Below are 25,004 nucleotides of genomic sequence, written 5' to 3'. Positions count from 1 at the left end.
CCCCCTCCAGCTTCATGTCACCTATGGCCACCTGCAGAAATGGGCTATCATTATGCATCACCATTCATCCTGCCCAAATGGTGAAGGCCAATGCTTATAGGCTGGGCACTGAGGGCCTCTCTTGTTTGGTCCTCACAGCAACCCCAGGGCGTCTCATTCCCTTCTTGCAAATGGGGAAACCACAGCACAGAGAGGTTAAGTAACTGGCCCAAGGCCACAGAGCCTGCAAACGACAGAGCTACGGCTTGCACCTGGTCTGGGCTCCAGAGCCTCTGTGCCATACTGTTTCACCCTGAGCCCCAGCTCAGAGTACCTTGATTAAGCCTCTCCTGAAGGCTCGGCCTCTCACTCTCTGCTCTGACTCTGGATGGTACCATCATTCCAGACCACTCAGCCAAGGGCAACACTTGACTCTATAGAATCTTGCTTCATTTCAAGTTCTGGTCCTAACTGGGTAAACGAATGACAATGTTTGGAGGGCGAGGGCGAGAGTTGCAACCCTGTCCTTTCTAGAGCCTGCACAGGGCCTGGCCACTTCTGTCCTTGCTGGCTAGGTGTCACCTGCAGTGGCCCCACTGACCAGAGGGCAGTCCCTCCACCCAGGGCCCCACCCGCCCTCTCTTGGCTCCCTCCACAGGGGCTCACTTGGCCCGGTCTTTCATCTCAGCGCAGACTCAGGCTCTGGGTTGGCTGACGCTCAGCCTCTCTCCGCTGCCTGGGTCTGCAAAGAGATCATCACCATGTTATTGGAAAGGCTTCCAAAAGCTGGAGGCCAGGTTCGCTCGGAGGGTGCACCACGGGAGTGGGGGCAGAGGGGGGGCAGGGCTGGTGCGGGGACGCACCCCTCTGCAGCGAGCCCCGACAGGAGAGGGCAGGGAGGAGGGAGCCTCCGAGTTGAGAATCCCATCGCTGGCTGTTCACAGTGCCAGCTGAGGGACCCACTGCCCCAAGGCCTGTGTCCTCTGCAGAGCCCCTTAGCCCCATCTTTGCCCTCACTTATTCATTCCCCAGCCTTCCTGGGTCACCTTGAAGCAACCCCCTGGCCTGTAGACAGGGAAACCATTCTCAGCTGCCTTGTTCTCTCTGCAGCGCAGCCCAGGGTGCCCTGGCTCCGGTCACTGAGCCTCCTCTCAACCCTTGCCCCTACTCCCTGGGGCCACATCTGTGCCCAGGCATCACAAGTCGCTTGATGGAAGTAGTTCCAGAACAGAACTGCCCCCTGCTCTGCCCGGAGTTATGTATTTTTCCTTCTCATACCCAATGACCCACCATTAGAAACGTGGGCTGGCATGCCCCCTCTTTCAAAGACAGATGCCCTGCCAAGAGGGGTAACTTGGCAGCCAGTGTCTTCCACACCTTAACGTGAATTAGCACAAAGAGTTGGCTCTCTCCTAATAAGTGGATCAGATCATCAGAGGGAGAGGACTGAGTGAGAGTTTTGAAGGTTGGGGGGGGTGGCGGGTTGGTGACTTGGGAACACAGGATAATTCCCGGTTGGGCAGGCCCCAGGGGGTGGAGGAATTTGAGCTGTGTGAAAGAAGAGCATGCAAGCACCAGGAAAAAGTGGACAGTAAGTGCCTGTTTCACTGCCCTCCACAAAAATTGCCAACACGGAGTGAGGGAAAGCTGGGCTAGAGACGCTCAGGGTGGTTCATAACTTCCCGGTGTCCCTGTCACCTGGTCGGAAGCTCAAAGCTTGGGTAGTCAATGTCCTTAGTGTGGAATGTTCACTGAGGACACACACACACACACACACACACACACACACACACACACTGTCCAAAGGAAAACACAGCGATGCCCAGAAACCTACCCCAAACACGTGTCCCCAGCCAAGGAGGCCTCCCCGATCAGTGGAAGGTGGCAGATCAAGCCCGCTTCCTTTTATTGCAACTTCTACCCTTCTAGAATTTCTCATTCTCTGCAGGTCCAGGCCACGGAGACATTAATCCCTATTCAAATGAGCCTTCAAGGTTCTTCCTTCCTTAGAATAAAAAAAAAAAAATTTCTCAAACACCCCAAAGCAGGGCTCTCATGTCCTAGCAGTAAGCAGTGCAAGCATTCACCAGGAAGGGAGGGACAGGGCTCTGGGCCTCACCTGGCCTCTCTTGTTGGAAGGCAGAAATGCGACCCTGCCTTCCCCCCTCCTCCTCCCTGCAACAGCTTTCATAAACAGTGATTATTTCAGTCTTAGAGCACAGCTGTCCTGTGAATTGACCAGTTAGGGTTATGGGGTGGGAGCCAAGGGCTGGAGCGTGGAGCTCAGATCTCCGAGGAAAGCAGCCCTCCCCTGCCCTCCTCCGCTGGCCTGCTCCATGCAGGTGGGAGTTGAAGAGGAGGGCACGTCTCTGGCTGAGACCAGGGATGACAGAAGCATTTTCCCAGCAGCCAGATGAGGGCAGAGCCCTAGTGCGGGGAGGGTCAGGAGGCAAAGCTTGCAGACAGGGTTGGAGGTGGGGTCGCCCTCCCTACCTACGTGCCATGAATTTGGGCCTCTCCAAAACACTCCTGCATCCAAATCAAGAGCCCTGAAATTGTACCTCTGGGGATTAACCTCAGGCTGCCTCTCTGGTTAAAATGTGCTGGCATATTGAGGACAGAAATGGAATGTTAGTCAACTTGTCATCGATAGGAGATATTTGGGAAATGTCCTCTGGGAAGGTGATGCTCAGAATTGTCATAGCTCAACTTCAGGAATCATCTACTCAAGGGATCTCTCAATTTTTTTTTTACAGTTGTAGAAGCCCCCTTGTACAAAGAAAATTTTGTGCAAAAATAGACCCACACAGAACTGTTTTGGATCAGTTCAGTGAATCCCTTTAAAGAACACCAAACTAGGGGTGCCTGGGGGGCACAGTCGGTTGTGCATCTGACTCTTGGTTTCAGCTCGGGTTATGATTGTGGGTTTGTGATCTCGGAGTCATGGGATCGAGCCCAGAGTCAGGCTCTGCACTCAGCAGGGAGTCTGCTTGAGATTCTCTCTCTCCCTCTGCTCCTCCCCCTGCTCTCTCTCTCTCAAATCAATAAATAAATCTTAAAAAAAAAAAAAAAAGAACACCAATCTAATCCAACTTCTCATTTTGAAAAAGGAACTCAAGGCCCAGAGAGGTCAACCTGTGTCCTCAGTCTCCATCACAACCACCTTTCAGGCAACTGGTCTCCTCTTCAGTTCTTCCCAAGTGGGGCCCGGGACACCTGTAATCTTTTAAAAGGTTTCATAGATGATCACCTCTAATTAGCTTTAGGAACTGCTGCATTAAGCATTGGTTTGAAGGTGAAGAGTAAATTAGTAGCAGAGCCTGATCCCAGCAGCTCTTGGGGTCATACAAGCCAAAGTCGATGACAATGACTTCCCAGAAGCTACTGGAATGAATTTCTGGTACTGAGGTTTGCTTGTATTGAACATGGTGCCCCAGAATGGCCACTGAGGAGGACTTCAGTATGTTCTGGTGAACGGGTAATTTTTTGTAATCTTGGCAGTCTTTCAAGCTAGGTGAGTTTCCCCATCCCTCTCAGCTCAAATTTATCTTTGTTAGGAATGCTAGCCCCAGTCAGTCCCACAGGTATAAAAATGGGATAAAATTATTTCAGCATGGAGCTGAGCCACCAGGGGGAAATGGAGCACTCAGCCACATCAAGCAATTTTGGATGAATCGGTGGGTCTTGCCAGCAACTCAAGGCCCCAACAAGAAAGGAAGGAGGTAGGATTGCATCGTCTAGCTGCCACTGGTTAAGATGTCAGGGCTCTCCAACAGCTTTCTTTGTGGTCCCAAAGGGGTCATTCCATGGGATAAAAACATCAGGATCTCCACTAAGTCTCCACTCAAAGTCCCAAACACTGAACAACTTGTCCAGAACCACTTCCATTAGGCCTATTTCTTCCCTCTCCAGGGCCTGGCTTTCCATCAGCAGCTGTAGCTGGAGAGAGTGGGGCTGAGGCAGTGGGCCGCACGGCCAGCTCTCTGGAGCATTCGAGCATGCCTTAGGAAAACAATGAGAACACCAACCCTTGTGTCACACCGTGGGAGCCTGTAGCGTCCTGTAGAAGCACACAGGGAAAACCTCAAGAGACCTCTGGAACATGCAGAGGAACCACCAGCCATGCAGGACGACCAAGAAGTCGAGGTGGCGCTCGCTACAAGTCTGGCAAGCAAATTCGACTAAGCAGGATCCAGAATGTTTCCTGGGTGTTGCCTCTTGGGGCACACAGACCCTCAGAAGGTGTGACGGCTATAATCAAAAGGCAGATATTACCAAGTATTGGCAAAGATGTTGAGAAACTGGGATCATCATATACTGCTGGGGCGAATGTAAAATAGCACAGCTGTGAAGAACAGTGCGGCGGTTTCCCAGGAGGTAACACGTGGAGTTACTGTATGGCCCGACACTTCCAGGGCTAGGTAAACACCCGAGAGAAATGCCAACCTATGTCCACACAAAAACCTGGACGTGAATGCTCGCGGCAGCATTATTTATTAGAGTATAACATGGAAACAACCCAAACATCCATCCACTGAGGAATGGACACATAAAATGTGGTCTATCCATATAAGGAATATCATTCACAGATGAAAAGCAATGAAGTACTGATATAGACTACAAGTGGATGAGCCTTGAAAACATTATGATGGGGCGCCTGGGTGGCTCAGTTGGTTAAGCGACTGCCTTCGGCTCAGGTCATGATCCTGGAGTCCCGGGATCGAGTCCCGCATCGGGCTCCCTGCTCAGCGGGGAGTCTGCTTCTCCCTCTGACCCTCCCCCCTCTCACGTGCTCTCTCTCTCTCTCATTCTCTCTCTTTCAAATAAATAAATAAATAAATCTTTAAAAAAAAAAAGAAAAGAAAAGAAAACATTATGCAAAAGGGAAGAAGTCAGTCATGAGAGGCCACATATTATATGATCCCGTTGATATGAAATGTCCAGCGTAGGCAAATCTATTTAGAGACAGAAGTGGATGATTGGTGTGACCTAGAACTGGGGAGTTGAGAGGAAATGGGGAGCGGCTGCTAAGTAGGTACCGAGTTCTGTCTAGTAGGATGAAAATGTTCTAAAACCGATTGTGGTGATGGTTGCACAAATGTGAAGATACTAAAAGCCATTGAATTGTACGACTTTAAATGAGTGAATTATATGGCACGTTAGTTATATGTCAATAAAGCTGGTATTTTTAAAAACCTAGAAAATTTCCAGGTATCTAGGTTCTGCTTACCAGATGCATCCTCTGCTAGACTTCCCCAAGGCTTAAGGAAGGCAGGTACCAACAAAAGCTGGGGTCACCGTCCCCTCGCCAGTGGCCTTTACCCATAACTTCACAAAGACCAACGGGCCAACCTGTTAGCTCCAGAAACAGCTTAACAGAATCGTCAGCCAGAATCCATAGCCCAAAAAGCAGGAGCCCTGGGAATAGGAGTGTGCCAAGTTCGGTTCTATGATATCATTTGGGAGGGTCACGTGTACATTTGCTTCTGGTTTGTATCTAATTTGAAAAAGCCGACATAGATCGTGTACTGTATTATTAGGCAATTTTTCCAGTTTGGAGTCTCAGTGTTGCTCCACTCCATTTGTTCAGAGGATGAACTCACTTCTCTGCTGATGCAGAACATCCTACCCCAGGTTGCTGCCCTAGGAGGGGCAGGCTTTTGCCCATGCCAACTTTCCTATTCTGTCCTCCATGCAGATGCGAGCCAGGCCACTGTGGGGGAAGAGCTCTTACCCCTTAGGGGAAGCTTCCCTCTCTCTAGCTGGCCTCCTGCGTGGTGGAGGGGGCGCAGGGGTGACTATGAGAGGGAAGGGGGCCGAGTCTTCTTCCAGGCCAGGCACCGATGGAGGGGGGCCTCCCCACGGAACAAAAGAGTTCAACAGAAGACAGCCCACATTCCTCTTTTTCTAAACACAGGCTCAAGATGTGCCGAGGGAAAGTTAAATTATGTGGCAATTTTCAAAGTCATCCACTGAAGATAAACTCTCCCTTCAAAGGAATTACTCATCTCACTCCATCATAATACCTCAGGGTCTATCACTGTTCAAATTTATTAAGCAATGACATGCAGAATGTATTGTATAAAGGACCCGTTTCATCACCCCATTCCCCAAGCTATTTTTTTTGTGTGTGTGCTAAGTCATGAGAAGTCCAACAAGTTAAAAATCAAAACAAAAACTAACAAGTACGCATGTGTGCGTGTGCACACATACACACACACAAATGGGAAAAAAATCCTTCGTGGAAGTTATTATGAGGGGGGCAGCTTCAGAAAGGAAAAACACAATCTCTGACTAATATGAAGGAGACTCCAAATTGCTCTTGGCAACAATCTCTCAGCCCCAGATTCCCCTCCCTCTATTCATCTCTGCATTTCCCAGCCAAAGGAAAATAAACTGAACAGCTCTCTCCCTGGCCCAACCTGTAGGGCTGAGCAAGGGCTGAGCAAACAAACATCCCCGTGCAATTATACACCTGTGTAATTGCTGCAAACACAGGACAGCCAGTTGGGTGCTCACCGCACTTACCAGGCTGGTAATCTCAGTATCAGGAGAAAATGCCTTTATTCAGGCACCGTGACATCAAAACGGAATGCAGTATGATCTTGTGACCCCCAAACACAACAGATTTTTAAAAGGGGGGCAGAGGGAGAAGGAAGAAGAAAAAACTGTCCTCCTGGAAGAGTCGGTATCAGTTCCAAGGAAGGAAGGCCCCAGAACATCACTCAGATGGGTTTAGCTTCAAGGCAAGAGTTAGCAGTTTACCTTCCTCACAAAAGTGAGAGTTAATTTTAGAGGTAGTGATCTTACACCTATTACACCATTCAAGATGGAAGGAGAGTTAATAGGCCAAATGGACTAGATATTTATGGTTGCTCTGTCTCAAAGATTCATCTGCCACCATTTTATTAGGACAGATATGTCAGGTCAGCTAAAATGGAGATGGACAGGAGCATCAGGAAATGGCCCTGATGTGGGGGTACAAGCAGGTGGGACAGGGTCTTTGCCATTGAACCCTAAAACGCCCTGGCAGGCTAGTATGGCCAAGAGACACGGCTTCTAGTGCTGGCTTTGCCACCAAGTCCTGGGAACACAGACAAGCCTCCCCAGTGGTCAGATGAGGGCTGGGAGTTGCAGCTCCAGCCCTGTGTGTGTGTGTGGAAAGCGCCACCCCGGCCACGGAGAAGGGGCTGATGCATCAGGACGGTGATGCTCTGGGGGCAGTTCCCAGCCCTGCTGGCCCTGCTCCAGAGAGGGGCCAGTCCTCCTGGAGGCTGCACAGCTTGTCATCTCCAGCTGGGATGTGCCAAAACTAAAAGCTCATCTCGGAACCCACAACCGTAAACTGATCACCAGAGCCACAGGAGTTCAGAAAGCTGCCTGGATACCGTGCCCACTCCACAGCGTCCTCTTGAGCCACGGCTGAGTCCTTGTGTCTGCAGCATGGGGACAGCTCATCCTTCCAACTGCCCACCCCCCTCTTCGTCCAGGCCTCCCGCCACTTCTCCTTCTCCCCTGTATTGTCTCATTAAATCCACTCAATCAAAATAAATAAATAAATCCACTCAATCCCCACTGAAGGATGTATTACTGCTATTCCCATTGACAGAGTGCAGGGACCAGGTCAGACTTCACTTACTGAAGTCCTTAGCACTTAGCGTGGTGCCTGGAATCACACATTAGATAATACAGTAGTTGTTGAATAAATGACTGATTGGTTGAGTGGAAGGAAACTAAGGTTCAAAACAGTTACTACTGTAACACTTACATATTATTTTGTGTTGTGCTAGAATTATATTGGGGGATTCCTGCCTCCCCAACTGGAGTATAAGATTCTAAAGGATGTGTGGTATAATGGGCAGCTTTGATTCCTGGCTCTATCATGGATAAGCTGGACTTAACCCCATTAAGCCTCAATTTCCTCATCTGCAAAGTGGGGCTAGTGGTTCATATCTGACAGGTGATGGCGGTTACAGGAGATAACGTGTGCCAAGCACAGTCTAGCATCTGGTCTCTGAATGTCCTATCCCCCCCTCCCTGCCCCGTAGCCTCGTAGCCTCTCTGGTTTACTCCCAGCACCACCGTGGCAGGATAGGCCTTGAGCTTTGCGCGACCTCCTGGCCTTTGGTCTTCCTCCTTCAAGGTCCTGCCCCAATACCATTTCTGATCAGAAGCCCTTCTTGACTCTCTGGCTGCTGAAATGCCTGTGCTCAGATTCCAAAGGGGCTCTCCTGGCAGTCAGTAGAGGACAGCCTACTTGCCACGTAGTTTCACTATTCTGCAAGCCTCATCTCTCTGTGTGGATGCCCCAAGGTGGGGGCTCAGGACTGAGTTTTGTCTGCATCTCCCCAAGGTCTCGGAGGTGCTTGGTGGGATCCAAATCTACCAATTTCATGACGTTCTGGAACTCAGGCTGGTGTGGCACTGGTGTCCCACGGTTCTGGGTAAGGAGCACTGGATTCAGGGGGACCCCTGGGCCCCAGTCTCTCCTCAACTGTAAAATGCAGATGATGAAGACACCTGCCCTAAAGTGTGGTAGTTTGGGAGAGTTTAGGAGAGTAGCAGACACCAGCCCCAATAGACAACACTGGCTGACCCCAGCTGTTGTAGGGGCGGGGGGATGGCTTTCTTCTCCCTTTCAGCCCAGGTTGGGCTTTAAGGACCGAGCGCCACAGCCGGGTTACTTTCCTTTCCTGGAGATCTATCCAGAGAAAGTTCCTGACCCTTCTAATCCCCCAGGACATCACAGGGTGAAGGAGTGGAGCTTAAACTTGAACCTGGCAGGGCCTTCCCCTTCCCTCCCACAAAACATTTTATCAACTCTGGAGAAAACTGCCTGATTGTTTCAACCGCTTCCTTTACATTTTCAAAATTCTACATTTAGAGGGACTGGAAGGGGTATGCCAACAGTCTGCCAACGAATCGTGGGAACGGGGCTGCCCCCGGTGCAGCCAGGCACCAGGGGTCCAAAGAAAGAGTGCAGTCGTCCCCAGCCCACCTGCCCACAGCCAGGACAACAGAAGCCAGAAACTCAGGCGGGCAACCGAACCGGATGCACCCCGGAGCCCTCAGCACAGGCACGCGGAAAACCGCCCGCACTCGGGACGCTCGGCGCGGGACTCTCCGCAGTGCTTCCGCGGCCAGTCCCGCCGCCCGCCGCCCGCCGCCCGCCGTCGCGCCCGCAGCAGGGAACCCCCGCCGGCAGGGGTGGGGGCGCACACAGCCGCTCCCGGCCATCCCGGGGGCTCCGAGACCCCCGCTGGCCTCCACAGCCGGAGGGAGTCGTCCTGCCCACCCGGCGCAGGCCGGAACGCCGGGAAGGGTCCCCCCGTCCACCCAGCTCGGGCCGGCGGTTCGAGCCCGGGGATCGCGACGCGACTCCCTCCAGCTCGCCCAGCGACTTCTGCCAGTCCAGTCCCCAGTTTCATTTCAGCCCCTGTCCGGACCTCGACTTCTGCCCCGAGTTGTCATGGCTTTTGTTTCCGCCCCAAGTTTTGCATCTGACACCGGGGAAGCCCGAGCTTTTTTGGAGGGAGGGCATTTGAACGATCCGTGTCTGTCCGCCACTCCCTTCCGGAGCGGCCCTCGCGCCTCGCTGTCCCCTCTTCTCCGCCACCGAAGGCTGCCCGCGGGGGCGGCGGGGCACGGAGCAAGCCAGGAGACCTGCCCTACGGAGTTCCAGACTCCCTCCTGCGTTCGGCCCGGAGGGACACGGCCGCGGGCCCCGCCGTCAGCCCCGGGGAGGGGGGGTGGCAGCCCCGGTGTCCCCGACACGGCACCCTCGGTCCGGCCCCGGCGCGGGTTTGAAGTTGCTGCCGTCGCCGCCACTCCTATCCGGCCGGTGGGAGCGCACGCCCGGGGGCCAGGGGGTTCCCGCAGCACCCCCCCCCCCCCCACTCCGCGCCCCGCCGTCCCATCTCGGGCCCCGCTCCCGGCCGCCCAGGCCCGGCCGCCGCACACCCACCTGGCCGCCCCGGGGGCGCCGCGCTCGTGCCCGGGCCGTGTCCTGAGCGCCGCTAGGGTCCGGGGCTGGGGATCCACGCGGCAGCGCTGCTCAGGGGAGCCTGCCGCAGCCGGCGGGAGGTTGTCATTGATTCGTGCTGGGCGAGTTAAGCCATTCCAGGAGTGGTTTTGAGAGAGCACTCCCACCCCTCCCTCCAACCAAAGTATTTGGCAGGCAGCCCCTGTCGTCCACCTGTACTGCTAAGCGCGGGACAAGGACCAACTTCACCAGCGACGCTCTGTGCTTCACTTTATAACACGCAAATGAAGCTCTTTTGTAAAGGTAAAGCAGAAATGAAAGCAAGGGTGGTGGAGGGATTCCCCCCGGCCCGGGCCTCCTCGTTGATTTATTTTTCCCTCTAATATTTCACAAAATACCTTACCACTTATCTCAAATCAGGGCAGCTTTTTATTATTGTTGTTTTACTCAATTCTGCGTGTCTTTTATTTTTAGAGGCAATTTTATTTCCATTTGCCTGAAACCTAAGTCCAATAAAATTACTAGAATTATGTTTTCTTCTCTGAGGGTCTTGAGTGTAACTTCACCAAATCAAACCCTCCATGGGGACGCATTCGAGTGGCAAATAAAAAAAGAGGAAAGTGCAGGAAGTATGAGGCTCAGAACCGCAGCTCCCTCCCCTGGTGATGTCCAGCTGGGCTTGGCCCACAGGGAGTGGGGAGGCCTGAGGTGGGGGCACCCACTGCCAGGACGCCCCTGTCACAAACATGTCATACAGGGTCTCCAGTGCTTTGTCTCCATTCTAAGACTGACTCAGAAATGCCAACCAGAGATCCAACAGTCCACATTTGGGGCCAACCACCAATCACAGAGAGGTGTGGCTCCATCACCCTCTCTCAAGCTGTTCCTTAAAGCCACACACTATACCCTTTTTGAAAATTGCCAGCTGGGGAGGCTCCTGCCCCAATTCTCCCTCTTTCCCCTGGAACCGTCTTTCACCTGGGGGGGAAATCCTCATTAACCCCTTGCTGTCTAGGCTGGCTCTCCTCAGAAACGGGGGAGGAGCCAAGGGGAGCTCTTCTCCCCTGGTGATCAGCGGCCCCCTGTGCCACAGAGAATCAGCACAAAATGAAGACCAATCAGAGTTCTGGCCCTCTGGGGCCTCTGCCACTAGTCCAAGGGCAGGCCCCTAGCCGTAAAGCACCCCAAAGCCAAAGGTGAATCCCACAGGTCGGTCAGCCCATGAAGGTCAAGAACCCCAGGAAGACAGTTCAGACTAAAATATCTCCTCCAACAGGTGCCCCCTGCCTAAAATTCCAGTGTTAGTGATTCATTCCTTCGTGGGCCACGCCCTGCAGAAAGCCTGTGCCAGGCAGGCAACATTGCTTCAGGAAGGCAGGAAGGGTCTCTCTCTGTGCTTCTAAAGCTGTAAATACCCATGGGGGGAGGGCAGGAATGAGTTGGCCAGGCCCTCCTTGCTCTGGTGGGAGGGTCATGGATGGCAGTGTGGACAGACAGAGCCAGGGAGGCACGGAGCACGAGTGCGGAGGGGTTGCAACATCAGGGAGTCAGTCACTGATGTTCAGAAGGAGAAGCACTTAATTGGGGCAGGTGGACAGTTTCCAAGATTGGGTGACTCCATAGCTTTTTATCAAAACCCAGGTATTCCCGGAACACCCAAGCCAAAGAACGAAAAGTCAAATCCCTTTGTCCACAAAGTCACTAATTAAATATCCAATCATGTGGAACTCCATACTCCACCCCCAGACCCGGTAGGTGAAAGTGCCAACACATGACCTGGATGGAGTCGGTATCAATCCAGAAGTGTTTGTCGTGCACCCATAAGGGGTTTACCTCAATGGTCTGGGTGGAGGTGGGGTGGGAGTGTGCAGAGGGGTGCCACCCTCAGAGCCTCATGTCTTGTGGGGAGATAAAGCACAGGGGTTTGTCAGTGTGGGGCAGGGTACCTGCAGCCCTGCGCAGGGTCCTTAAGGAACAACAGGGTGCTAGTTCTGCAGAGCAGATAAGGAGCCACGAGCAGATACGAAGACAGGGCTCATCGGGAAAGGGCTGTGAGAGGTGGGCCGGGCAGGTCTGGACGTTTGTGCTGCTGTGAGCAGGAGGGCATGTCAGGTGCGGGAGTGAAGGCTTGGGGAGGGGGCAGCTGGCCAGGTTTAGAAGGCTCTCCCAGGGAATACAGCATCAGGTTGGGGTCTGTGTGGTGAAAGCAGTTTATGGATGCAGCTTCAGGCTGAACGAGAGAATGCAGGGCAGGGCCTGCTTTGGAGGGAGGGAGGGAGGGAGGGAGGGAGGGAGGGAGGGAGGGAGGGAGGGAGGATTGGAGCACCTCTCTCCAACCCAGCTGGAGCTGGATGTGGGCAGAGGGGTGGTGGAGGGAGGATGCCAGGAGGGGTGGGGGAGAGTTGCGGTGCCTAGCCCAGCCTGCCCCCAGGTGGCCCCTCCTAGCAGGGCTCCAGCCCTGACCTGAAGGAGTGTCTGAGTAGGCCAGTGGGTGGTGCCAGGGCCGAGGACACTGCAGCCAAGAGCCTGGGGGGAGAGCTGGCCGCTGGCCAGCCCACCGGCTGGGTCCCTCAGTGGACAGTCAATGTCATTCCTCCCTCCTCCCTCCCCCTTAATCACTGTTTGTGTGTGCCCAGTTGGGGCACGCCCTCCGGAAGGGCTCCAGGCAAAAAGTGGGGAGCCCTACCCTACGGCCCCTCCAGCCCTGCCTCCTTGTTCTCAGTCCCTGTGCCTGGTGCCTCCTGGGAACAAGAACATAAAGGAGTCTCCGAGGGCCGGGGTGGGGGAAGGGGACTGGGGAGGCTACAAAAGCCACCCACAGAAGGGGCTCTGGGCTGGCCAGACTCTATATCTGTTACTGTGCATTTCCTTTTGGGATGTGGCTCCTTCCTAGGCCCTCTTTGGCCCCCTCCCTCTGGCTCACCCCCCTCCTCTCCCCGCTCTTTCCCACCCCACCCCTCTTCCTGGGTCAGGTCGGTCAGAGCTCTTGGAAACAGGCTGGCTTACAGACGCCCTGCTTTTCACATCTGCCTCCAAACCCACAACTCACTCTTGTTCCAGGGAGGATGAAAGCTCCTCCTTCAACCACCCAGCATGGCTCAGAAGGCTAAACAGAAGCCCAGTGAGCACATCTGCTACCGTCTTAACTTGAAACTTTAGTGGTGCCTGGCCATTAGCTGTGACGTAGGCACGGAGATGGCTTCTGAGCGAGCGTGCGCACATACAGACTGTGTGCACGTGTATAAAGAGGTAGATAAGGAGATGAACCGTGCTATCCAGAAACAGTAATAGCTAGTATCTATTGAGGGTCTACCCCACCCACTTCATCCCTGCAACCACACCTTGAGGTAGATCCTCTTATTTCCCCATGTTACTGATGAGAAAATGGGCTCAGAGAGATCTTACCACTTGTTCAAGGTCATGGGACTTGATGAATTGTAAAACTGGACATGACACCAGAGTCTTCAGAACTCTGGTGCCCCAAGGCTGCTTCTGGGGCTCAGCTCTGGCTCTTTGTCTAGCTCCTACAGCTGGTTCTCTTAGGAGCAGTTTGCTTTGCTGATGTGTGCCTCAGTTTCTCCAGCTGCTGAACAGGCAGGCTGATGACTCTTCCTGAACCATGAGGCTATTATTAGCCAGGAGGAGGCTGAGATGGGGGGGTGGACTGGTAAAAAACTCTGGAGCAAGTCTTCCCTAGAGAATTTGCACAGCACTGGGCTTGAGTATCACTCAAGCCGGAAACTCAGAGCCAATCTTGCTGCCTCCCTCTCACGCCAGCTCTGCACCCCACCCCTGCCAATCCATCCACCTGCGAGTTTATCCCCAAAATAGATCTCCAGTCCACTCTCTTCCTCCCACCTCTTCCACTACTGCCCTTGGCTGGGCCACTATCCCTCTCACTCTTGACCTCTGCAGGGACCTCCGCACTGGTCCCCCTGTTCCCACTCCCGTCCTGCTCCCTCAGTCCAGTGCCATAGGGCTGCCTGCGTAATTTTAAATGTGGGCTGGTTGCATCACAGGGCACTTAAAATGCGATCCAAACTGTTCACCATGGCCCATGAGGCTCAGCAAAATCCCTGTTCCTCTCTCTAAGCTCACCCCTGCCTCCCGCCCCATCCTCTGATAGGGTTCCTTTCCCTTCCTGCTGTGGGACTTTGCATGTGTGGATTCCTCGACCGGACACACTCTCCCTCTATGTCAGGTCTTGCAGAAACATTACCTTCTCAGACAAGTCTTTCTTGACCACCACAGACAAATTAGAAACCTCCCCCACCATCATCTATTTCAGACCCTCTCTCAAAGCACTCAGACCACTTGCATACTTTTATTTAACTGCTTGCCTACTGGATTGTTTTTTAACTGCCCCTCCCACTAGAATAGAGGCTGCTTGTGGGCAGGGACCCCATGTGTCCTTTTCACTGTGGGTACCTGGTACGCGGTAGACTCCTGGCAAATATGTGGGGGACAAAGGTTTGTTGAGAGAACCCCAGATCTGGTAAACAAGTCAAATGCATCTGGTCCTACCTCTGCCACTGCTGGGCTGTGTGCCCGTGGGGATGTCACCCGGCCTCCCAGGTCCTCAGCTTCATCCTCTGTAAGTGGGGACAATTGATGAGATGAGAGGATGACCCAGAACTTTCCCAGGTCTGGTGCTCTGCAGTTGGGTTGGCCTTCATCCTCCAAGAACTTGCAAGTGCCGATAAATGGACGGAAAGAGAATCCCGGCCATGCTATACTTTGGATGGCTTCGAGAAGGATTTGCCTCTCTTGTCTGTCCTGCTGACGTATTTTAGAGAAGTCAGCTTGTGAGGACTTTGCATGCTCAGGGCTATGACTGGCCACCACCCCCACCACACACGCCACCACACAAGCATGGAAACTGGGGCTTGTCCAGAGCAAGCAGTTACCTAGGCGAGAACCAGCACCAAGTCAGGACTGATCTTCCGGGGGGGGGGGGGGGGGCAGGGAGGGGCATTCCAACCCAGCAGCCGTGTGCCCGCAGCGCACCAGGTCTGAGACCCCACCTCCAATGATGTCAACCTCTACACATGCGATGCTTTAACTTTCTGTGGCTTTCTTAAACCTCTTACCCTTCTTGGCCTTCACAACAACCCTGGAGGGCAGACCCCGAGAAGGGATTTTTGTTCCCACTTTGCGGATGAGGAAACTGAGACCCAGATTGAAAAAGTGAGTGAGTGGCAGAATGGAGACCTTTGAAATCAAAGAAGAAAAACTCTAGTTTTCCTTCTATATACATATGGACATACATTTCTTTCTCTCTCTATATATGGGTATACATTTTTAAGAGATTATGACTATATATGAAATATATTTGAAAAAATATACATGAAATTCTCCCCGATTAGAGAAAATCTGTGAAACAGAGGGGAGCAGGCCATTCATAATCACAGCATCCTAGATGGGAGAGCATCTGTCACATTATAGCAGGTTAGGGCTGTTAGTCCTAATCGTAGGGTTCCTCCCCACACCTCCCACCCCCGACCCGAGTCAACACAGGTTCCATCTAACACCCCACCTTGTGTTTCTTAGGTGCTCCACAAATGTTTAATTAAATTTGGAGGAAAACAGAGAGAAAACTCAACCCATCTGGCTGGAGCAAGAGGATGGCTGTTGGCGGTACGCCAGCCTCTGCCTACGTGGCCCTGGAGCTTCCCTGTTCTGAGGGCAAGCCAAGCCCTCACTATCTCGAGCTCCCTGTTTGTACTATTAGCAGGAGGGACTTTACTGTAACCAGAGGCTCTACCACTTTGATCCGCAGACCAGATTTCACTGAAATGTATTAAAATGCTGATTTGAATAACAACACCAAGATCAGAGAAGGAGCCCCCGACGGAATCGGAGCTATGCATTAACAGCCCTTCCTAGGGTCACAAAGGTTATCCAGATCTGCTGGTTGCCAATGCCACACACACATTCTCCCACCATGTTTTCTGGGCGGAGGGGGCAGACCCGGTCATCCAGAACCTACTGGCAGTTTGCCAAACTCCTGGACCAAACTCTTCCACTTCTTCAAGCACACAGAGGTGATCCAGGGAAGCGGAGCTCTGTGGCCAGCGACCCCATCCTGTGGGAGCTGGAAGGTGAGAGTGGGGCCCAGAGGGGAGGCCCGCATACTTGGAGCTGCATCCCACTTCTCAGGTGTGCTGAGAAACCAGCCAGAGCTTGTCCTGACCCCGGGCCCTCTGAGGAGAGGTGCTGGCTGAGTACAGTGTGCCCGAAGTGCGCTCTTGGGGGACGTACCCCCCACCTGGCTGGGCATCAGGGAAGGGCTCAGAGTCTGGCTGCCCCTACAAGAGACAGGGTCCCAGCCCCCCGCTGCTCACAGCCTGAGGGCCCCAGGGCTGCCAGGGCCTCGCCCTCCTCCCGGGTTGTACTGACACAGTCAGACGCCCACAGCAGGAGGAGGGGAAAGTGCCAAGAGCTTGGGCTCCCCTGGCCAGGGCTCTGGGTGACTGGGAAGGTTGCCTCAGAGCTGGGAGCCTAGGGGAGGAGGAGGGCTCAGCCAGGACCTGGCCAAGGGGTCAGTGGGGGAAAGGGAGCAGCTCTACAGGGGCCAGGGCAGGCAGGTTCCTCCACCCTCCTCCTTCCCTTCCTCCCTCTCTCCCTTCCTTCCTTCTTTCCCTTCCTCCTTCCCTCCCTCCCCTCTTCCCTTCCTCTGCCAGGTCTGTGGCGACTGCCTGTCTGTGGCCCCGCTACTCCAGGCTTTGGCTAGAAAGTGGTGAACACATCCACATCTGCCTGTCCTCATGGAGCTGACCTTCTAGCGGGGAAAGAACAACCAGACAACTGTCTGCCATGAAGTCAGGTGGGCGAGGCCACCATTGTCTCTCAGCCAGGTCCTAAGTGGGACCACTTTGTGGCCTCCAGCAGCCTCTCATCTCATTGAACAGAGAGACCAGGAAAGCAGGGATTATAGCTCCCAACAGAGTGAGGAGATGGGGGTGCAGACGGGGGCGACTTGCCCAGCAGCCCTCTTCCTCCTGGCGCAGTGCTCCTGGCGCTCTCCCCTCCACCAGCGCAGTGCTCTATAGATCTAGCTACAAAGCAAAACTCTGTGCTTCTAGGGATACCTTTTTAAAGGAGGTATTTATACTCAGAAAAGTAAAAATACAAAACAAAACTAAGAACCTCAACCTAGACACACAAGTAACTCCCCTGACATGAAGTGACAACCCCTAAGACAGGAGGCTGTGGGGCTAGACAGCCTGGGGAGCTGAGGGCCGGCTGTGCTGGCCACAGACCCTGGCCTCGACCCAAGTTCTCTTTAGTGAGCATGGTGAACGTTGGCCTGTCCCTACAGGGTCCCCGCAAATGTGTGAGGGCCCCATTACCCAACCCAGGTCATTGGCACGCTTTGGGCATAACAAATACTCGCTGGAGGTCCGTGGGTCCTTTTTCGGGTGTCTGACCAGGAGGAGGAAGGGTGATGATGGGGATGGGGAAGATGAGGGCAGGACTGTGTGTGTGTGTGTGCGCACAGACGTGCATTTGTGGGTGTGTGTGGGTGTATGGGGGTGGGTGTACTGCACAAGAGGACCGGTGGTTGGAAGGGTGGGCTGCCGAGCTGGGTGGGGGAAGGGGCGTGCCCCAGAAGCTTCTCTGTTGGAGGAAGCAGTGAACAGGTTCTGACACCTGCCCGCAAAGCATCTGTTCTAACTGGCTCTGGCATGCTCAGGCAGAGGGTAGCCTCGCACCTAGTGCTGGTCAGCATGCCCCTGCCAGGGGCTACTGGGTATGACCAGGACAGCCCACAGCCCTTCCCCAGGGCCAGACAACCTAGCCCAGTGGGAGGGTCAGCACAGTGACCTTCACCATACTGTGAGGGTGGCCGGGACCTTCTCTTCGAAGCTGGCATTTTCCATAGGTCAAGGTTAGGCTTGTAGGGTGGATGGAGAACAGGGCAGGACTGAATGGCCACAGTGAAGATCAAAACAAGGGCCTGGCCTCCTACAAGGACCTCATCAAAGAAAAGACTCACTGTTAACCCCCCGAGGACAGGAAAATAATCATAATTATGGTAACCGCAAGCATTGTGCTGAGAGCTTTGCATCGTGTTATTTGGTTCAATCCTCAACAACAAACTATGAAGTCAGTACGTGATGACTCCCCTTCCACAGAATGGCAGCTCAGAGTCAGGATTTGAACTCAGGTCATGCTGACCACCTCTAAGACTCACTTTTAATCCTGGGGAACTGCATTAGGTCACTGAGAGGGTTTCGGGGTTTCGAGTGGAGTGGGAGAAACTGGAGTGAGACAGTGGTGAGAGCAGGGCTAACGCCTCAGACCAGGCCGTCGACTGGGGCTGTAGGTGCCATTTGGCGTATCTTGAAGGGGATGCTAAATGGCCATCTGCCCAGCCCAGTCAGCAGGCTCGCCGGTTCTAGGACAAATGCAATCCTGGAGTCTTTGCCAAAGACTTTGGGCTTCATGGCTGAGAAGGAAAGGGGCTACAGCCCGGGTTGTGTGCTGTGTGGGAGTTCGGGGTGCTGTGGTCGAGGTAGGATGTGGGTTTCCGAACCTCCGCTAGAGTTTCTGGGCAATGCGAATTCCTGGGCCCCGCTGCAGGCCCACTCAATCAGAATCTGAACCCCCAGTCTCCGTGCTCAGACTCTCAGGGGATGCATGCTGATGTGGCAGAAGCAATGGTGGCTGGTGGCTGGCAACTGGGTGAGTCAGCGCTGGGATGCGTCACTGTCACTCGTCCTTCAGGTGTGTGTAGGGGTTGGGGGCGGGGAGAAGGAAGAGGTCTTCCAGCAGCTGGATTGCATCTGCATTAAGCACATGTGGCACAGCTGCAGAGAAAGCCAAGGAGTGCCCGCACCAGTGTGCAGGTGACTGTCCCTACTCTCGGACACTCGGACTCTTCCCTCTTAGGGATACTGTGGGCATGACCATCCTTGTGCATACCTGCCCCCTGTTGTGGGCTTCTGCCTTAGATCAGAAAAAAAAGGATGAGAGGGGCATGAAGACTTTTATGGTTCCTCACAGAATAGTGCTGTATTGCATTTTCCGAGAAAGGTTGCACATTTGGGCTGACACCTGCGATGTTCAAGAGTGTCAAGTTCACCACAGCGCTGCCAGCATCCCCCCGCCCCCATCATTTAAAGATAAGGAAACTAAGGCTGCATTGTTGAAGTGACCAGTGACCTGTCCAGAGTTACATACTCAGTCAAGGCCAGGACCGGGGGGAGAACCCAGAGGCTTCTCATTCAGGGGGCAGGATGTTTCTACCGGGCAGGAGGGAAAAATCAAGTCTGGCACGTCATTCTCTGACCCCCCACTCCTCCCTGCCAGTTCGGACTTTAGCAGTGCTAGGAGCTCACGTTTCAGTTGCATTGTTTTTCTGCCTCTAAAACTGGGCCTCTCCCCTCTCTGTTCAAGTTCCACATCCTCCAGGAACTCTCTGATCCCTCCGAGGAAGCCATCACATACTTGAACCGTGGGTTAGATGTCAATACGCAGGTGGGGAAGAAGTGGGACAAAGGCGAGGTGACAGCCCCGGGGAAGGACGAAGGCCAGCCAGACTGGCCAGAGCAGTGGGAATTCCAGGAGGAAGATAAGATGGGAAGGAGCTGGGGCCCAGCACGCCAGACAAAGGAGTCCAAATATGGGGGGCCCTTGAGAGCATACCTAAGCTGTCATCTGCTGCTACTGGGACATGGGTTTGTTCCGTAAGAAAGTTCTTACATTAGCAGGGGTCCTTACCAGGGTGTCTGTGGGGTGCAGCGGGAGGGGGGGAGCCGGTTTCAGAGGATTCACAAACCCTCAGCTAATCAGTATGCAACATTGTATGAGGATGTGAGCATGTTCCTTTTTCTGGGAAGACAGCCCAGAGAGCTTAACAAATTTTCAAAAAAGTTCATGACCCCCCCCCCGCAAAACTTCAAAGAATAAAATGTAGATGAAAGGTGGAAGTCATTGAGAAATAGAAACAGTTTGTTGTATAATGTGTATACATATATATATATATATACACACACACACACCCATGGAAGGAGAGTGGAAATAATTATAGGTGGTCCTTTTCAGATAGGCAGATGAGAGATGGATGGATGGATGGATGGATAGATAGATAAGAAAGAAAGAAAGAAAGAAAGAAAGAAAGAAAGAAAGAAAGAAAGAAAGAAAGAAAGAAAGGAAGGAAGGAAGGAAGGAAGGAAGAAAGGAGGGAGGAAGGAAGGAAGAAAGGAATCTACGTTTAGCGTTTAAACAGATACTGTAAAGAACCAGGGTTTTTAACATCTAAGTTTCTTATTTTCCACTGCGCGCCCACAACCCAGGGGAGCAGGCAGGAGATGGTATGCCTGGTGCTGAGGTGTTCAGAGTCACCGCCCTCCAAGGATGATCCAAGGCAAAGAGAAGGCCTTCTCAAAGTGAAGAAGCCAGTTAGTGGGAAAACGGGATTTGGTTTCACAACTTTTCCAGAACCATCTTTCGCGTAAGATGGGATGCACTTGAAAACAATCACAGCAAGCCCTTCTGGAGCACGTGGGTGTCCAGCTCTGTGCTGAGTGCTTTAGGAGGACTATCTTGTTTACTTCTCAGCAGCCCTGGTGGTTTGGGCAGTACTATACCTCCCAGTCTACAGGGGAGGAACTGGAGGCCCAGGGATGTGAAGTCACTAGCCCCAAAGCAAAGAGCTGTAAGTGAAACAGGGCACCGGAAGCTAGGTGAGCTAGTCCTGGAGCTGGGGCTAAGCACAGCCTTTGAGAGCAGTCGTGTCTTACTCTCAGTAATCAGCCCCATCTCCATCTTCCACCAAAAAACTGGACCAGGAATACTTTCACCCTACTGTTCTCTATGCCTTTAAAGGGATAGTTCAGTGAACATACTTCAATTATCCAGGCAGATTGTCTACACTTGTAAAAAAAAAAAAAATAGTAATAGTAGAAGTAGTTATAGTATACCTCCCATTTATTGAGCATGTAATATGAGTCAGAAAATATACAAAAGGCTTTACAGTCATTTTCTTAATTGTATCCTTACAACAAGTGTCCAAGGTATCAGCATGTTCATTTCACAGATAGAGGTACTGAGGTCCAAGGAGGTTTAGATAACCTGCCTGATGTCAGCTAGTAAGTGGAGGGGGCTGGACTGCACCCACACTCTTTTTCTGCTGCTCTGTCTCTTGCTGGGTAACGCAGAGCACCGAGGTGCAGGAACTGGCTTCCTTGTTAGGGCCTGCTTGATGACTGGGGCATGAAAAAGGTCCAGGGAGCTCACTACCATGGCCAAAGGGAAAGGAATGAAGGAAGAAAGGAAGGAAGGAAGGAAGGAAGGAAGGAAGGAAGGAAGGGAGGGAGGGAGGGAGGGAGGGAGGGAGGGAGGGAGGGAGGGAGGGAAAGTGGAGGAGGGAAGTGAGGGAGGCAGAAAGGAAAGAAGGAAGGAAGGGAGGGAGGGAGGGAGGGAGAAAGGAGGAAGGAAGGGAGGAAAGGGGGAGGAGGGAAGCGAGGGAGGGAGAAAGGAAGGAAGGAAGGGAGGGAGGAAGGAAGGAAGAAGGAAGGAAGGAGGGAAGGAAGACAGGTAAGGAGGGAGAGAGGATGGAAGGAGGGAAGAAGGGGGAAGGGAGGGAGGGAAGAAGGACGGAGGCAGGGAGGTAGGAAGGGAAGGAAGGAAGGAAGGAAGGGCGAGAGGAAGGGAGAGATAAAACATAGGCTATATTTCAGTCAGTACCAAGATGATAAATTATCTGAATCTAGAGCTGCAATTTCAAAAGCCCTACAAAAAGGGCAGTAGCTACTGGCCACAGCACTGTGAATCCATCCACCCTGAGTCACTCACTCCAAGATACATTCAGAAGTATGACCCATGTCTTTTTGGAATTTGGCTATAGTCTCTGAGGCCAAAGCTCAGTGCCTCGTGAAAAGTTCTTGGGAAGTTCATGTGAAGGTGGGACCATGCTCCTTAACTGAAATCAGTGGTCATTTCAGCTCACCCCTTCTATGGGGTTTTGATCTTGATTCTGAAACCCCTAGGGCCTGGAAAGCATGAAATACAGTGGGCAGTAAGGATAGCCAGCCCAGAGGACAGGGCTGGGAAGGGGGGATAGATGCAGTCGCATCTGTGGCTCAGGGTCACGGCTGGGAAAACCTCAAGGGGAGGTCTGTGACAGTCTTGTCAAGTCCAGAGGCCCAAGCTGGACACAGAACCTGAGAAGTCTTTGGGGCACAGCACATAGCCTGTGTTCCAAGGAAGCAAGCAGGGTCAGGGCTAGGCATGAAGCTGGACGCGTGGCCTCGTCACCTGGGCTCCTACCAAGCAGGCACAGATAGGGGTCAGGAGCCTATCTGACCAGCTAGGAGGTCAGTGAAGGAAGGAGGAAACAGTCTGGGTTGGATCCCAGGCCCTGGAGGGAATGAGAGGAGGCTCACACAAAGGGCTTAGTGAGCCTTCAGGATACCCAAGCTGGGCCCTGCACTCAGAGTCCTGGGTCTGTTCTCTGGGGCAGGATGAGGGCTGAGCTTGACCAGGGAAAGTGGGGGATGGGGATGGGGGGGCCCAGAAGACTGTGGCGAGTGACCTCACTTCAGAAGCCAGGCCAACCCCACAACTGCCTTTCTTCTCTGGTGGTGGAAGGACTACAGCCTGGCTAGTTCTCAGAGGGTCACTCTCCCGACTCCACAGTCCTCATGGGTCCGGCATTTCCTTTCATTTCAGAAAATAAAACTCGGCATTTCTTAATCTTGAGAGTAATATACACACATTGAGAAAAACTTAATGTGTTTGGGATTCTTTACGATTAAAGGCACTTTTTTCCCACCCTGTTTTCCACACTAGTCATTTTATGGTGAGCGCTTTCCTTGAGGCACTTGCCCCATCCTCCCCCACCCCCCCACCCCCACTTCTTGCCACCTCATTTCTAGTCTTACCTGCAGGTGCCTCTGGCCGGCATCTGGGTACTCAGATTAAGTAAGACACCCTCCAAGCCACGTTGTCACTGCAAAACGTTCAGGTCCCTTCATGGGAATTGCTTAAACAATCTGAAGACGTTTGTACAACAGAAAGTCAGAGAAACCCTCACCCCACATTGGCCAGTGCTGCCCCCCTGAGCCCCCAAACATGGCAAGAGCTGACACAAAACCGCGTTTTCATTACCCTTCACCCTGTGCTCTCATTTGCTCCAGCTGGTCCTATGTAGGTTGGAAACTAGAAAACTATGTAAGTTCGAACTGTGCATAAAACAAGAGCCAGTAGGCCCCCCAGTGACACAAGCCCCAGGGAATGAGAGTTCTAGCATGCATTCTGTGACTTCTTTTGGTTCAATATGGTTTTATTTTCCACTCAGTTCTTGGCTATGTCCCAGGTGGGAGAGGAAGACAAATAAATGCGGTTTCCCTGCACCCCTAATATTCTCTATTATGTTATACGGACTTTATTTCTTTGAAATTTTAATTATTTCCTTCTTGATGCTGTGACATTTGTATGGTATGGCCATCTCGGTGGGGAAAGAGGGATGCTTCTCGATTCCAGGTTTTGCTCCTCTGCCCAGGCTGAGACCCACAGGGCTTTGCTAGAAAAACCAGCATTTTAGGTCTTACTTTAGGACCAGTTGAGCTGTGTGTCTCTAACAAGATTGGAAATGGAAGCATACTCAGGCTATCAGAGCTGCAAGGTTCCTCAGAGGCCCTACAGACCCGCAACCTCACTCTATCCCTAAGGAAATAGGGTGTGTCTAAGGTTACTAAAGCAACTCTTGGCTAATATGCAAATATCTCCTCCACGGGAGAACTTATGAAATGACTGATTAACAATGACATTCTGGGTAGGACTGTGTGCATTTATAACCCATCTTCTTCCAAAAGGATCTGAACCAGTGTACAAATGTGCCTACCGTCCGTTGGTAGGTAAACATACATTAACAAAATAAGGAAGAAAAACAAAGCAATGGGAAAAGAAGGATGAAGATGGAGCCAGGAGTAAGATCAGTGCCCAAAATGAACACTGGCCAGACCTGTGTGCTCAATCCAGCATGGATTCGGTACCCAGATGCCTAGCCGGCAAGATCAGGGGAAGTACGCCAGCCCCATGGGGCTCAGCTTTTCCTGTTCTCTACGACTTCATGCTTCCCTCCTCAGACATCGGATTGCCTGTTAAATGGGCAAATCCTGCGTAGTAGAATCTTTGTGAGGCTCAAGTTTAGTCCTGTTTGTAAAAGAAAGCACTCCAAAAGTACGGTGCACAAAAGGGTCCATCATTTTATTTTCTTGCCACCTCCTTGTAATGAATTGAGCATTACTCGTTTTCCTTGGCTACATAAGGAGGCCACCAGGTTTTAGTTGCTGCAGTTGGTCAAAATTTATTCTGTATCCATTCTTAAGAACACAAGCACTGCCCAAATACTATGTGAGAAGCCTTGTGACATTTTTCTGGGCTCAAATTATGCCAATTTCCACCATCATAACCTTTCCCCCTTTCCCTGCTTCAGTTGGTGGCGGGGGGGGGGGCGGGGGGCACGGATTAAGGTGCTTAGGAGCAGCAGGGAATGTAAAATTCTAAAGTAAAGTTTACGTACCCCCTAGAAAATGTGTTTTCTGGTGCGGGAATAGGTAATGGAGAGGAGAGAATAGGGTTAAGCAAGAGCAGAGGGAGCCCCTTTAGGGGCCTCTCCGGGTGTACTTTGGTAGACATGGCCCCCTATCTGTCACTCAGAGGGTTTCCCCAGCCTTAACCTTGGGGGTGAAATCAGGCATCGTCTGAACCCAGGCCAGAATTTTAGCTGAAAGTTAACTAATGGTTAAGATTGGGCATGCTGTGATTCTAGGGGGAGGAGGGGAGTGAGGGCAAAGGAGCCATCCACTCTGGGGAAGCAGAGCTTCAGGGGCTGCAGCTGGTTTCCTCTATGTGGCTTTTGCCATCCTCACCAAGGAGAGCTGTTCAATAAACAAGGGCATAAATAGCAAGAAAAATCATATAAATATCACAATAAAAGAAAATCACATATGTAACAATTGGAGAGTATGTTTGGTTGGGGGTTGAACATGAGAGGGTCCCAATGGGCAGAGGGGGCCCAGCATTCTTCCTG

The 25,004-nt window shown here is 52.5% G+C and overlaps 1 protein-coding gene across 5 annotated transcripts in view; it reads right to left on the bottom strand.

Moving 5' to 3' along the window:
* ZBTB7C (zinc finger and BTB domain containing 7C) overlaps positions 1–25,004 on the bottom strand; it is a 346,189-nt gene that overhangs the window by 98,673 nt on the left and 222,512 nt on the right. Inside the window, exon 1 of one of the 5 annotated variants that reach the window (XM_064577636.1) lies at positions 9,944–11,763. The exons of the other annotated variants lie outside the window; for them this stretch is intronic. The gene's annotated coding sequence lies outside the window, so the exon portion shown is untranslated. Of the gene's footprint in view, positions 1–9,943; positions 11,764–25,004 lie in introns of those variants that run through there. 5 annotated transcript variants of the gene reach the window in all.

The sequence above is a fragment of the Mirounga angustirostris genome, unplaced genomic scaffold, assembly GCF_029215605.1.
Source record: "Mirounga angustirostris isolate CCGP_5_RB_7025 unplaced genomic scaffold, mMirAng1.0.hap1 SCAF_14, whole genome shotgun sequence".
Taxonomy (NCBI): Eukaryota; Metazoa; Chordata; class Mammalia; order Carnivora; family Phocidae; genus Mirounga; species Mirounga angustirostris.
Note: the sequence above shows the minus strand (reverse complement) of the source record. Positions and strands in the feature narration are given on the sequence as shown.